Genomic DNA, 13977 nt, shown 5'->3' with positions numbered 1-13977 from the left:
TTTCTTTCTTCCTTTCCTTTCCTTCCCTCCCCTCCCCTTCTCTCCTCTTTCTTTCTTTCGTTCTTTTTTCTCTTCTCTTTTCTTTTCTTTTCTCTTCTTTGTAATCACAGTGGAGCCAGGGGCAGGGAGGGGGAAAGGGAGAGAGGTGAGGAGAGAAGAAGGAAGAAATAAAGGAAAATTTTCTTATCAAATTTTAAATACAGAAACAAGATCTTAGTAATAAGCATTAGGATTGTTTCCTTAGATACAAGAAAAAGAAGTAACTAAAACCTAATCTTGGTAATTTAGATGGGTTTAGTTACTTTACTTTTATTTTAAACTCAAAGATCAAAATAAATGAACTGACTTTAAGAGTCAAGTGAAATCCATTTTTGATATAAATGCAACAGGAGAGATGCATAAAGAGAGGGGAAATTAACCATTCATCTCCTCCTTTCTGACTCATTTCCCTGTTGAAAGTGGGAGAAAACATTCACAAATCTTAATATTATCTTCAAAACCATCTCCATAATATTCAATTTGCTTGGTATGCAGGTGAGAGGAGCGGGACAGGAAACCTTCATTCACTTGGAATACATACCTGGTCCTGAAGAGTGTTGCGGCTGAAATGATCAGCAGACAATTTTATGTCTTACAGAAGAGAGGATCACCTTTAATTGGTATATAGTAAATCTGGAGCATCTGGGCAGATTTTCAATGAATCCAATGCAAGTTGGAGAGATGTAGAGTCATAACTGATTTTTGACATCCTTATTGATACTCCAACAAAAGTTGGAAGAGAAGGCAATGTAAAATTACTGGCTAAAACTTTGGCTCCTCTGACGAAGGGTATCAAGTAGCAGAGATGAATCTTGCCTGCGTGGATTAAGTTTTGTTTCTCATTCTGTTTTCCTCCTGGTAGATAAAAATGCGCAGGACACTGAGGCCTATTCCAGAATATGGTAACTGGCATTCACGTAGGCATGCTCTCTATATAGTTTTGTATTTTTAAATTTTCAACAAAAGCAGCCTACAAGAATGCACCAGATAAATCAACTAAAACTGGAAATTGGAAAATTTAAAAGATAATATAAGTAACATTTAAATGATGACATATAATAGATTACAATAAGTAGATTATAGGGGGTCAGCATGACTTGTATAAGTGTAGATCCACATAAAGACACAGACAATGAGAAAGAATATAGGTGAGCAGTTCTCTTTTTTTAATAATTTTTATTGTTATGTTAATCACCATACATTACATCATTAGTTTTTGATGTAGTGTTCCATGATTCATTGTTTGTGCATAACACCCAGTGCTCCACGCAGAATGTGCCCTCTTTAATACCCATCACCAGGCTAACCCATCCCCCCACCCCCCTCCCCTCTAGAACCCTCAGGTGAGCAGTTCTCAAACCTTAACGTACATTAGAAGCATCAGAATCTCTTTTGCAAAGAGATTTTGGGGCCCTACCTCCAGAGTTTCTGACTCAACAGGTGTGTGGTGAGGCCTAAGAATTGGCATTTCAAACAAGTTCCCAGGTGAGACTGAGAAACCAGAGTAAAGTTAATGGTGAAGGAGATGAAATCTTTATTGAAATTATATGTTTGTTCAAACTTTATTTCTGCTATTTCAGCAATGCAAAATATTAAAAAGTCTGAGGAATCAAACTGAAATAGTTTCGAGTTCCAGCTTACAGAGATCTGCTGTGAAACTTTGGGAAACTGACTAAACATCTCTAGCCAACAATACCATCATCTGTAAAATGACCAAAATAATGAGACTTATCTCACGTGGTTGTTACAAGGATGAAATGAAATTATGTAAATCACTCCATTTCATGCATGGCACATAATAAAGCTAAATAAATGCCACTGTTATTGTTATCATTATTATTACAAGAGAAACTATTCTGCATGGTACCTAACACATAGTATGTGTGCAGAAAATGCCAGTTACCCTCTCCTGGTCCATCCCATATTAAATGAAATAAAACATGAAACTGATTCTCATAGGACACCATTCACTGGAAATGAAATAGTTGGTCAATGTCATCCTTAAAAAAAATTATTTCGTACATGGTGTGTGCAAAATTCTTTCTCAACCCTCAAGGTCTTTCCATCTTCTTAAGGAAAAAGGACATAAAGAAACAGTATTAACTATTGGGAACTACACCCCAAGTAATGGCTGAGGAAAAAAAGTTTTAAGGAGCAACAGCAGTTACTTTGAGCTGGGGTACAAAGGAATGATTCATGGAGGAGGTGGAGTGGAATTTGTCATTTGGAGGCTCTTTGGCATCTGACTCTCTTTTTCCTAACAAAATGAACTCTCCCTTTTGAGAAAGCCCATGGTGTACATACTCTTGGTTGGAGTTACTGTTCTCTGCACACTATGGAGATCCCTTCCACAAACTGGACCGAACAAATGGACATATGACTTAGTCTGGGCCAACTGGATGCTCTATGCCAGGCCTTGGAATTCTGAGGGGAATGTGAGTGATAAGAGATACTTGGCGGTCAAGGTCATGGCAGCTGCAATGGCAGTAACTGAGTTCTTAATGGACTCTTCTTTCTGTGAGATGCTTGCTATATATGTCTCGTGCTTCCTTACCTTCTAGAGTTTTCTTGGTTCCAGCTACCCCAAACTTATCTTCTAGCCTCCTATGAATTCTGTGAGTCCTTCTAGTAAATTCTGATTCCTCAGACTTTTTGTGGCAGAGGGCGAAGTAGGGCTTAAGTTAGCCAGTGTTTCTTATCATTGCTCTGAACCAAGAACTAACTGATAGTGGATCAAACGTGCATGAGTTTTCAAAGAAAGGTAAAATTCATGAAAACAGAGAAGAAATATCTCGGTTTGATAGGGAATATGCCAGAGATGCTGGAATGGGCTTGGGAACAATTACTAGATTCATTTGGTTAATACAAGAGTTTGATACAAAGGAGTCATAGAAAAACCACTCTTCAGCAAATCAGCCTAGGAAATCCTTAGCCTCTCTCTTTAGACAATTCCTAAGCCCATTCAGGACAACTTTACTCCTTAGGCAAAAATCACAGCAGAAACCATAGAACTCAGCTTGGCTACCTCCCCACTCCCCCAACCTCCACCACCTCCACATCTCTAGTAGTATAACAACCAAAATTTGCTTACCCTAGTCTACTGATTGGCTATTTCCTTCAATCACCTGTCAGAATGTCTACCTTCATCTGTCCTCAGACTGTCTTTCTCTTGTTTAGAGTCCCTCATATTCTTCAACCCATTTCTGCATTGGCTTCATTTCAACTACCTACCCTTCAAATTGCCTTTGATTGCACAGCCCTGACCTCTAGCTCATGCGATCCAGCCTAAGCTTCAAACTAAATTGCTCTACTTCAGCATCTACATCCAAGACAACCACTGATGTGTTTTCTCTACCTCTTCACTGGATGGATGATTTGGTCTAGTTTTAAGGGAAATATATCCTCAGAACAGATACATTCCCACCTGGCTTAAATCCAGCCACTTCCAAGCAGAGAGCATGATGGAGTGACTTGTTTAAAAAAAATTGTTTGGATGAAAAAATCTGGCAGTAGCTTAGTAACAGTTGGAATGAGGAAAAAACTGAACACAAAGAGACCAGTTGAGAAGAAGCATGACATAGGACTTGGACAAGGGTGGTAACAGTGCGACTTGGAAAGAAAAAAGGAGATAGAATATTACAAAGGAGAAATAGACAAGACTGAGTAGAAAAGGGATGGAGATTAATCCAATATAACTTTCTGGTTTGAATCCATGAACAAAATAGAGAAATAGAGAGTATCTGCCAGTTTTGAGAAACTGTTTTATATACTTTCACAGATGTTAAAAGATGAGAGGAAGGATTTCAAGGCAGTGAGGGCAATCAACAAGGCAAACGTTATAGGAAAGTCCAAAAAAATGAGTCAGTTTTAAAAAAGTATTTAGATATGTTTCCTAAAAGGTCACTGGTGACTATGAAAAAAAACTTCAAGAAAGTGATGGGACTGAATTCAGATCACAAGAAAATAAAGAATGAATAGGTGGGAAATAGAGGTGTCAAATATAAACTATTTTAGGGAAGTTTGGAAGTGAAAAGAAAGCTGAAAGAAAAAAACGAGGCAATGATTCAAGATGCAGAAGTTGAGGAAAGGTGATACCACGCTCGTTACAAAGCTATAAGGAAACTGTGTGATGGTCTTTTCTGCTAGTATTACAAGTCCAGATTTTTAACCTTAAAAGTCATTGTATTCTGAAAGGGACTGGCACAGTCTCTTGTTGTTAACACCTGTTGGCTTAGCAGGTTATGACATAAGAGTTGATTACATAGACACTGTTTCAGAAACAGAAAAAAATATAATTAAGGCACAAAAAGACACGGGTACTGACAAGTCTTATTCACACCTTTCTACTCTCTAAATGAACTTGGTTTTGTTGGATGTGAAAGCAAGACACAGAGAAAAGGGTTTTTAATTCAAAGCTTACACACTCTCCCAAGAGTGTGTTTAAAACTAATTGCTTTATAAAGTCCAGAGGGCAAGCGAGGACTCAAGTTGCAGAGCAGCTACATGGATTTCTGCGTTTGGAAACTTGGTCCTTCCAAGTCATAGAAATGAAAACAAAGCATATATGAAAAATGACTGTCCTGCTCTTATTTGAGTGTTTGCATACTGTTTCCCATAAAGGAGCAGAAACCCACTGCCAGACTTGTGCATACTCAGAAAGGTAAAAAAGATAGCATCTCCGGAATGAGGCTGGAGAAATGTGACTCATCTCTTTTGTTCTTTGCCAAGCTTACCTTGACATTTACTTCTATAAACATAGTCAGTGAAGACTATGCAAAAAAAATTATCTTCCGAATCTACATCTGGATTTTTTCTCCACTGCCACATCTTGACGAGCTAGGAGAATTTTCCTCTCTTCCATTACATACAATGCTAGTAATTACCCACGCAGTGGACCTTGTAGTGTACCCTACTTCTAACTTCCTCCTTGCCTGCTAGCCTCATTTTAGCTTTGCTATAGCCCTGCGAAATGAACTAAGGACAATCATTTTTGCCTCCCATTGATTACCAAGGTATGTCATGATGGTCATATAAGGGGATACAGGCACTTAACATTATTTTGGTATTGGGAGACAGTGAGATTCTTTTTTTAAATCTTTCAGTGTTTGGGGTTTTTTTTAATTTAAATTCAATTAGCGAACATATAATACATCATTAGTTTTTGATGTAATGTTCAATGATTCATTAGTTGCACTTCTTTTTTTATACATTGGAATGCATCTTTGAACCTAAGTTCATAAGGCAGAAGTATATCTGTATATCAAGCTTAAATGTGATCTCAAATACCTTCTTTATTTTTAGTTATCTACACGACTCAAAGGAAAGGAATGTTTTTGACAATTATTGGTTTTAATCAACCTAAAAAGATTCAAAGAAGATTGTATGAACCTCAGATGGATTTGGACTTGAATTCTTCATATTAGTTGAATGATGATTTTGCATGTATCTCTTATGTTTCCAAAATCATGTTCTGAAACTAGTACAAATTGTAAGTGTGTGTCATCCTATATACTCTCTGTGCATTTCTTATCCCCCCCGCAACTCAGGCACACCTCCAATTACTGGAACTCAAAACAAATTGCTCCTGTTTAAGATTACTGAGGGATAAAAAGATAGGTCGCTGGCCCAACAAACCAACAGAAAACTTCCCACTATGGATATATATTATCCCATCATCCTCATAACGGCAGTTAAGCTCTCTTAGCCTAAATGTTGTATTGTAATATTAGACCATCTACATGATACAAAGTAGACAGTTTTAGTGTCAGTTATTCTATTTACTTGGTCAATTTAGAAAACCAAACAAGATCATTCAAGCTGCTACTACGATTTTTTTTACCTGAAGTGGTTGAATTTACTTTGTGTTGCACAGATTCTCCCCTCTAGGGAGGAATGAGTGACCTCTATAGGATGGTTTCTAAGGATGAGGGGCTTGTTGTAGATAATTAATGTCCACACCTGAACTATGTGAGTCAGGAGTTTCTCTTCTAGAATATCCGATGGAAGAGCTTACGGGACAACAGTCTGACTTTAAGGTAAGCCTAGGAGCCTCATCCTAAAGGCTTCAGGTGTTGAGGTGGCTTTAAAAGGTGTCATGATTTGGTTCCTGAACCAAATATTTGCATACGGGTGGGGTATTCTCAAGAACAACACCTGTAACGGAGTAAGGGAAGCAGGACCGGACAGAGGGAGAAGGTGAACTGTGATATACTTGCAGCAGAGGCTTCAGCCCATCCCACAAGTTCTCTGAAGTTGGAATGGCCTCTCAGACCTGCTGAGCAGAAGCAAGGAGCTGGGTCTTCGTGCCCCTACCCCTGCACACCCTCTCTCACCCTTCTCATACCGCTCAGACCCATAGGAAACACACTGGCCCCAGGACTGAGATGGAACCTTGGCAGCCAAAAAAAAAGGGAGGGATCAACCGTGAGCCCCCAGCAGCCAACACTTCTGGCCCATGGGGGAATGAGGGTCTTGGTGCTGAAGGCAGGATCTGGAGAATGTACCGCAGCATCCACTACAGGGGTGGATAGTGAAAATTGTAGGGAGCCAAAGGCCGTCCCCTTTCCTCAACCCTAAGTGATCCTTTGTTCTGCCACTGCCTAAGGACCCCAGAGTCCTTAGTACTAACTGGGTGATATTAGAGAAGTAATTAAGTTTTTTTTTTTTGAATCCTTTATGCTTTCATTTGTAAAATGTGCCTACTCACAAGGTTGTTGTGAAGATCAAATAAAATAATCTGGCAATGAAGCCCTGGGTGGCTCAGTTGGTTAAGCGGCTGCCTTCGGCTCAGGTCATGATCCCAAGGTCCTGGGATCAAGCCCCACATCGGGCTCCTTGCTCAGCAGGGAGCCCGCTTCTCCCCTGCCTGCCACTCCCCCTGCGTGGGCTTGCTCTCTCCTTCTCTCTGTGTGTGTCAAATAAATAAATAAAATCTCTAAAAAAAATAATAATCCGTCAAGGATTCACCATAGTGCCTGGTATATTTAGAAACACTAAAGAAATAATACATATTATAATGTGTCAATAAATCTTTGCTGTTGCTTTAATGTAACTTAGCACACATCTTTTTTGCATTACCTGAAAAAAAGGTGTTAATAAGGAGATAACTAGAAATCTATCACCATAGCTATCCCATCCTATGATTGGCCTAATATAGTGGTGACATAATCAAGCCAAAGACAAAAACTCAAAAAAACCAGCATATTCAAGCTTTTTGTTGCTTGAGTGGAAGCAGGGTTGGGGGGGGGTAGTAAAAAGTCTGAAGAGCCTCATTTAATGATATCAGAAGAGTTGTAGTATTGCTTGTAAGAGAAGACTAAAACTGTGTTAAAAGGAAAACAAGCAAAGAAAAATCAACCCCACTCTCTAAAGAGAACTGGTGAAAAGATGTATTATCTACAAAACCATTTAGTCAGGGAGTTCTAGACATAAAGTAGGCTTTCGAAAGGTGTCCCTTGAATTGAAATACATCATGTGAATGGAGCGAACAAGACCTTGTTTACTAACTAGCATCTTAAAATAGAAAAATATAATGAATCCCTACCATGTACCAAAAACATATATATATTAAGGGCTTGAATATATACAGATAAATAAGACATAATCTCCACCTTTACGGGACTCACTGCTTAGGTGTGAGAGTGATATGTCAACAAATCAGCACAATACAGTGCCACAGTGCATTGGAAGCACAGGGAAGGGGCTACTAACATTGATGGGAAGGCTCAAGCTTAGGGATTTTGACATTTTCCTGTAATCAGTAGCAAGACAATAATGACTTATAAGCAAAGGGGAGGCATTATTTGAATTTGTTATTTTTGGAAAACATTACATTCATTCATTTTTTTTTTGACATTTTCATTTATCTGCTTTTGCCAGGTACTATTTAGTGAGCAAAATAGACAACCTCTATCACTCCAATTAAAATGCTGGCAGCAGGAGGAGCTGAAGCCAGGTGAATCTGGTGACCAAGAGACCAGGTAAGAAGCTGTTGTATTTATCCTATGAAGAAATGATGGAGAGGGAAGAACAGATTCAAGACATAGTCGGGAGAGAGTCCTGCATTCTTCAGAGAATTCAGAATCACATTTCATTTGCCTTAGAAAGATGAGCCCCTGATGCCTTAGGATCCTAATTCGAAAATCTTGGATTCTGTGGCTGTCACCTGGGTCAAAAGGTCAACCCCTTGATGCTGTCTCCTCTCTTCTTCCCACTGTCTTTTCTGGAGCATAAACAATCATGCTCCTCACATTCCCATCAGATAGGAAATTGTGATTCCAGGGAAATGGGCCAAAATTAGCCAGCTTCCTTTATAAGCAGGCCTCTTCTCGGTAAATAAATTCTATTTACTTTGAAACTAGAAACTTTGTTTAATATCCAGTATCAATATCAAAAGGCAATCTTGTTCCTTTTCTTAAAATGACCAAAAAAACAGATCTAAGATTAAACACTTTTTAAGACAAGAGTTTTAGGACCTCTCTCAGTCAGACTCTGCCTGATAAAAATGACTTCTCCAGGATACTATTTTTAGCCTTCATCTTTTTCCTACCAAAATATGTTCTTACTAGTACAAAATGTCAGCTCATATCCAATAAGAGTCATTTCTCCCCAATTTTGTTATTAGTAAAAATAACTCCACCCAAACAAAGCAAATGATATCTGAGTTTTTGAAATAATGTCAATTAAACAATATATCGTATCACTCTAAAAGACTGTGGCACAGAATTACTGATTGAGCTACCGTTCACTATATTCTGTAAATGCAATTGAATTTAGAGTTTGTTTATAAATAAGCATTTTTGGCACATGAGATCCAATGTCTTCTTCACCTTCCTAAGCCACAAGAAGACCCCCACCCAGTCCTGCCAGTTGGCCCAGTCAGCAGATAACGTAGTTAACTGTCTTTGCAAAATTGGTTGGCATCAGTCTGTCTCAATGTTGCTTCCTAGCCTGATGGTAGCTGAGAGAAAAACTTTTCTGAGAGAAAAACTTTTCTACAAATTTTTATGGTCAAGGAGCTCAGGCAAAGAGTACAGAATATGGGTATCTTTTCAGCATAACTAGTTCTAACGTCCTTGATCTGAGCCTGTCAAGTTCACCTCTTCCCTGACTTGTGCTTAGCTCTGAAACTACATAGCAACTCAGAGTGTTCCTGTGGTTCCAATAATAGAGCAAGCACGTGTCCCCTCCCCCTAACACACACACTCTCCCCTCTTTAAAGGAAAGTTAAAAATAGCCCAAATAAGAAGGAAAGAACACCAGCGCAAGAGATTGGCTAGTGGCAGTGATGAAAACAACAGGCTGAAGGGTACTGCCCAGGCTTCCTGAAGGGGGTCATTTAAAAGATGAGCTGGGAAGGAAGACGGATGTTTTGAAAAACAGCAGTAGTAGAAAAGGCACTTCAGATTGAGGGGACATGAGCAAAGAATGAAATCAAGAAAGCACACTGTGTCCAAGAAAACCTGTGAGACCCAATTTGGCTGCAATTGGGTATATGGATACTAGTAAAACACAACCAGATGGATAAGGTAGGCTTATTAATTTGTGGATTGTTCTTGATCCTACAGGAGAAAAAAGGATAAATTTAATTTGGTAGACTCTTGGCAGCAGTTGATGTTATAAAGAAGAAAAAAACATTATCAGATGCTTTAGGAAGATTATTCTGGTAAGTAGTTCTCAGAACGAACAAGAGAAAGAAGAGGCAAAGTGTAGGGAAAATATCAGGGGCTTATTTCAAACAAAATGTACTCAAAGTCTAGGTTAAACTGATGGCATTGGGCTTAGAAATGACAACAGATTCAAGAGCCATTGTGGAGTTAGGTTTTACATAACTAGGCTTCTTAGTGTGATTGCAGAAGAAGCAGGAGTCATAGATAACTCCAGCGTCTCAACTCTAAATTAATTGAATAATTCAAATGTCATTAATGGAAAAAACGAAGGAAGAAAAAGGATTTTTTTTGAAGAAGACATGATGAGTTCTATTTTATATATATTTATAAATGGCAATTAAGGCGGTAACTAAGATTCAGAGGCAAAAATGATAATGTCAGGTACTCCTTAAGTGCCACACTAAATACTCTCAACCTCATTTGTCTCTGGGTTCCTTGTCCAGTTGGTCCACCTAAACCTTCACTTTGACAACCAACTCAATGTGGGCTCCAATAGGTACACCTACTAGCCCCTGATCATTCATGCCAATGGATACACCTTTCATCTTCAATCTCAGGGCTTCTCTGTTACCGCTGAGATGTAAGACCCTGCTTTGCTTGCTCAGGACACACACATACACAACCAAAACCCAGGGAAGCCAACACCGTATGAAACAAATCTTTGAGTACTGGGACATAAAAGCTGATACGGAATTTCCTCTTCCCAAGATGGACCGTCCAGAGATGCAGTAACTTAGTATGGCCTGTTGGAAGGAGGCCCTTCAAGAGTGAGTAATCAGTTGCATTTGATACCAGCTGGTACCAAGTCCAGCTCAAAATATAGCCTCCTTTGGCTCTAGCTCCTTCTCTGCCTCATTCTTGTTTTTACTCACACCAGCTTCCCGTGTTCTCTAATAAAAAGTTTCATATAGGCTTTTGCCTAAGCAATCTAGTCTAAGGGAACAGAGAAAGCCTTAACAAAGAGTGATTGGTTATTTATTTTATAAACATTTGGTCACTGAGACAGATGTAATGGTCATCAGTGGTATTCCGCTTACCCTTTTAGGCACCTGGTACATTTGCACTTCTCTCACCCCTTGAAGTTGAGTGTGACCAGTCAGGTGTTTCCCTGGCCAATAATGAAAGGTGAATTGAAAGGATGGGTCAACTCCAGCTTTAAATGCTGGAAAGGCAGTTTGTAGTTTTCTGTGTCCCCATAAAATAATGATCCAAATTTGTCTAAACATCCTTTTAAAAAAATCATACACATCCACAAGGATAGTAAATAAAACTTATAATGTATGCTTACAGCATAACTCAGGGAGAAAAGATAAAATATTCTGAACTTAAAATTGCGTGATAAAGTGAACGAATAAACATATTAATGTTTGGGGAACCAGAGTTCTTGTTGAAGGAGAAGGAAGATGCACATATGGAATGGAAGAAGTTCAAGGAGGACCCTATGTTGCTTGATTTAAAATAGAGGTGGCAAAATGAATACATTTTTTAAGTTTTAATATATTTCTATTTTTTAATAATTTTTATTGTTATGTTAATCACTATACATTACATCATTAGTTTTTGATGTTGTGTTCCATGATTCATTGTTTGTGCATAACACCCAGTGCTCCATGCAGAATGTGCCCTCTTTAATACCCATCACCAGGCTAACCCATCCCCCCACCCCCCTCCCCTCAAGAACCCTCAGTTTGTTTTTCAGAGTCCATCGTCTCTAATGGTTCCTCTAGTTTTAATATATTTCTAGTTCTGACCTCTGCAAGGGTCTCGAGGCAACAACAGCATAGTAGCAATGGAAACACCTAGTGCCAGATTTTTGTTTCTAAACACCATTCCACACTCAGTCTCCTTCGAGAAATTAATGGTTCCGGCTCTGGGACAGGGAAAGCTCAAAATGAGCCTGCAGCATTTGATTGTGTCATAAAGCAACGAGGGCTCAAAAACTGATAGAGATAGGACACAAGAGCTATCTTAAGGCTAAATCTGGGGTAATTTCAGCACCAGAAAAAAATAATGATGATAGTGAATTATTTTAAAAAAGAAGAATCTATGTGTCCAAAGTTCACTAAAGAAAAAGGGGTGCAAGAGAATTTCTTTATAGAAGAAGGTCAGCTAATAAATGTAGAATGAATATTAGAATTAGAAAACCAACTTTGTGCAACCATCAAGGTAATAACTGATTTAAACAAAAATCATGAAAGGATGCTAAAACCAAAGGGTGAAAATTTGTTGAGATAGAGGATATTGACATATTCTCATAGTATCTCTCACACAGATTGCTATGGATTATGGAGAGAAAAAAGCGATTGAGCAATGGGAAAATCTGCCAAGTGCCACTTGAGCCAAGTTATCAAATTTCCAAACTGACAATAGGTGTGCATCCTGATATGATTCACAATGCTTAGAATAATTTGGGTGAAGAAAGCTGGATATGATTCCACCCACTTGCCACTACAAAACAGAACAATTACTCAGAATTATTGCAGAATAAAAAAATCAGAATTACTGTAAAGCTCAAATGATATAATGTATCTGAAAGGGGAGCAAGTCAATATGCCAAAAGTCAAATTTTCTAAAGCCAATTCACTGAAAGTCAATTAGCTAAATGAGTAAATTAAAAAGCCCATTTGCCAACTCCCCAATATTAGCAATTTACAAGAGTCTTGTTTCTTTTGACTATTCGAATAACATTTCAGTAATGTTATGTCATTTTTATGGCAGCAAGAGGAAACTAAAGCAGCCATTCTGCAGTCCACACGGTGCAATCCACTTCCAATCCGCCCTCTGATGACACACAGGTGAGCAAGCCCAGCCAACATCAGCAGATGCTAAACATCCTACCCATTATGACTTGCTATAACAATTACCAACATTTAAAAGACACATATTTTTGGTAAATTGAATAGGTAAATTTGTCAAATTGGTAGTTAAATACCATTTTTAGCAAACTCACTGAAGTAAAACAAAATGCTTCAAAAACATTATTATTTTCATTAGAGTGCTAATAAAAATGTCATTTTATTGTTGAATCAATTAAACTAAACAGAAAGATAGAAACTACAAATAAAAGAGTTGAATGTCCACAGTTATATTACCTTCTGTATGGTAATGATTAATCAAATATAGTCAGAGCATTCCAGAATATGGAAAATTTCAATCCAAAGCATTGTACATAATGAGTTCTCACGAGGAAAGTGGTATAGGATTGCATGTATGTCTTTGTCTATGTGTATATTTGTGTGTGTGCATGTGTGTATCTTGTGCATGTGTGTTTTTCACAAGGTGGCTGCCAAAATCATCATGTCCTATAGAATATGTTCTAGTTGCCTGAAAATCTAAAAGTGTGCATCAGCTTAGGAAACAGGAGAAGGAGAGAGAAGGAATTAATAAAAATATATGGAGAAGAGAAGAGGAAAAGAAAGGAAAACAAAATAAAGAAGGTGGATAGTCAGTCTTTGGGAAGATAAAGCAAACACAAGGGTGGCTGCCCATCCACTGGGACATAAACCTAAATCAGATTATCACAGTCTGTGAAGATCATAATCACTGATCATGATCGTGGATCATGCAATGGCGTCAGCAAGAGGTGGTTCCTGGTAATGTAAAGGCCATTCTGTCCTAAAAGACAGGAAGAAATGATGAGTTCATGAGAAGATGAAGCTGCCAAGAGCTGAAGAATCTTCCTTCATTGTCTCACACGTAAATTTTGCCACACACAGACACTGACTGATGACATCTGATTATAACAGCTGACGAGGCTCCATGGCCTTGGAGCCAGCAAATGTTTTCATCAATACACCCCAGCAGTTGTGATTTGCATCCATTCACCTTGTTGATCTTGGACTAATTCCCTTTTATTTCTAACAATATGATAAGATATTTGCTCCTACAATTAACTCTGAACATACCCCCAAAACAGCCTGCTCATGTTTTGATGGAAATGTTTTTATCTGCACATGGTTGATGTTATTTTTCCCAGTACCTTTTGTAACCAAGCCATTCATGATTTCCATTGGGTGCACCCCCATATACTGACAGCCAAGTTCCAGTGGTTTGTAAACTTTTCCATAAACCATCTTCAACAATAGTTATTGAAATGGCAGTCATGCCACAGATATCAATTTATCTTTTCTTATCCAGAAACCTAAAGTCTGGGTAGGAAAAGGGTGTATGGTAGGGGGAGACAAGATTTGGGAAATAGGAACAAAGATGTTATCAATTTTCACTTTTTGTATTAACATCAGGGCTCATGACACTTGCAACTTTTTTTATA

Source organism: Eumetopias jubatus, unplaced genomic scaffold, assembly GCF_037043125.1.
Source record: "Eumetopias jubatus isolate StellerSeaLion01/CBP00866 unplaced genomic scaffold, mEumJub1_p1.0 scaffold_8, whole genome shotgun sequence".
NCBI classification, from domain to species: Eukaryota; Metazoa; Chordata; class Mammalia; order Carnivora; family Otariidae; genus Eumetopias; species Eumetopias jubatus.
Note: the sequence above shows the minus strand (reverse complement) of the source record.